The following is a 1,082-nucleotide window of genomic DNA, read 5'->3' as shown; positions in this document are numbered from 1 at the left end:
ATATAGTAATAGATTTAGGTGTTTATGTGATTTTTTGAGATTGTAAGTCATGTAAATCATTCTGGTATCATAAAAATTAAATGTCATAAAATAATTATTTAATTGATTACTCAATACATTGACTTTTATTGATTAGGAAATAAAGTAGTCAATATTTTAAAGTGTATCCTATATCTAGAACTTCAATGGAGTGTTAATGTATTCGAAATAAAGCCAAACAGCAATTTAAAAGGACTTTGTCACGATTTAGGGAAATGCAAATTGGGCCATTATAGGAATTAAATAAATCTCAAAAGCAGTTGAAGCCCTGGTATTAGGAGTGCTTAGGCCCGTTGCTAGAATTATTTCTACAGAGCAATAATATAACTGTGTGTTTTTGTTATCCTGGCATTTCTTCATTGTTTACCTTATAGGGTTGGCCTTCGAGATTAAGCTTTGTTAGAGCGAGTCCAATCAGAGTCAAGTGGGCTTCTGTCCTTCACTTGGGCCAATAGGAAACTTGTGACCAGTCCTGTATCTCACCACATGCCGGCTCATGCGAAAAAAGTACCCTTCTATTATAAAACCCTTTTTCCATTATGGGCTTCTCCCATTATAACTTTAGATTATCGTTAGTAGTGATAAGTCATTTTTTTAATATTCTTTTTATTGAAAATCTGAAAATTTCTAATCTGGACCCACATGTCTGAAACTTCCTCTAAATCCGAAATTACTGTGAATGCTTAGTAAATATAGTGACAAACGTTGTTGTCCACAATTTCAGTTTCAAGAGGTAAAGATAGCGGTTGTCAAATTTGTAAAAAACGAATACGTGATGAGGTAAAACAAATGAAAAAGAAAATATCAACAAAGATGATACTTGATAAAAATTCATAGAAATACGAGTAGTAGACGATGACCTTACAATTCAAATTTCATTCCTATATTTTTATCAGATACTTGTTAATTTAATTACCTAGACACATAAAACTTTATTAAATGTATGTTCATTACAAAAGACTGATCTACATGACTGTAATAAGGCCAATCTGGACATATGGTTGAGCTTTGGAGCTCCACTAAACCTTCGAATTCCTCTCGTA

General features: G+C 32.2%; 1 protein-coding gene across 5 annotated transcripts in view; it reads left to right on the top strand.

Annotated features, from left to right (window-relative positions):
* The window catches only part of LOC106677413 (dipeptidase 1), a 485,353-nt gene that overhangs the window by 202,395 nt on the left and 281,876 nt on the right, over window positions 1-1,082 (top strand). The gene's annotated exons all lie outside the window — the stretch shown is intronic.

This window comes from Halyomorpha halys, unplaced genomic scaffold (genome assembly GCF_000696795.3).
Source record: "Halyomorpha halys isolate HHAL.00 unplaced genomic scaffold, Hhal_1.1 Scaffold98.1, whole genome shotgun sequence".
Classification (NCBI taxonomy): Eukaryota; Metazoa; Arthropoda; class Insecta; order Hemiptera; family Pentatomidae; genus Halyomorpha; species Halyomorpha halys.
This window is presented reverse-complemented; position numbering and strand designations above follow the sequence as displayed.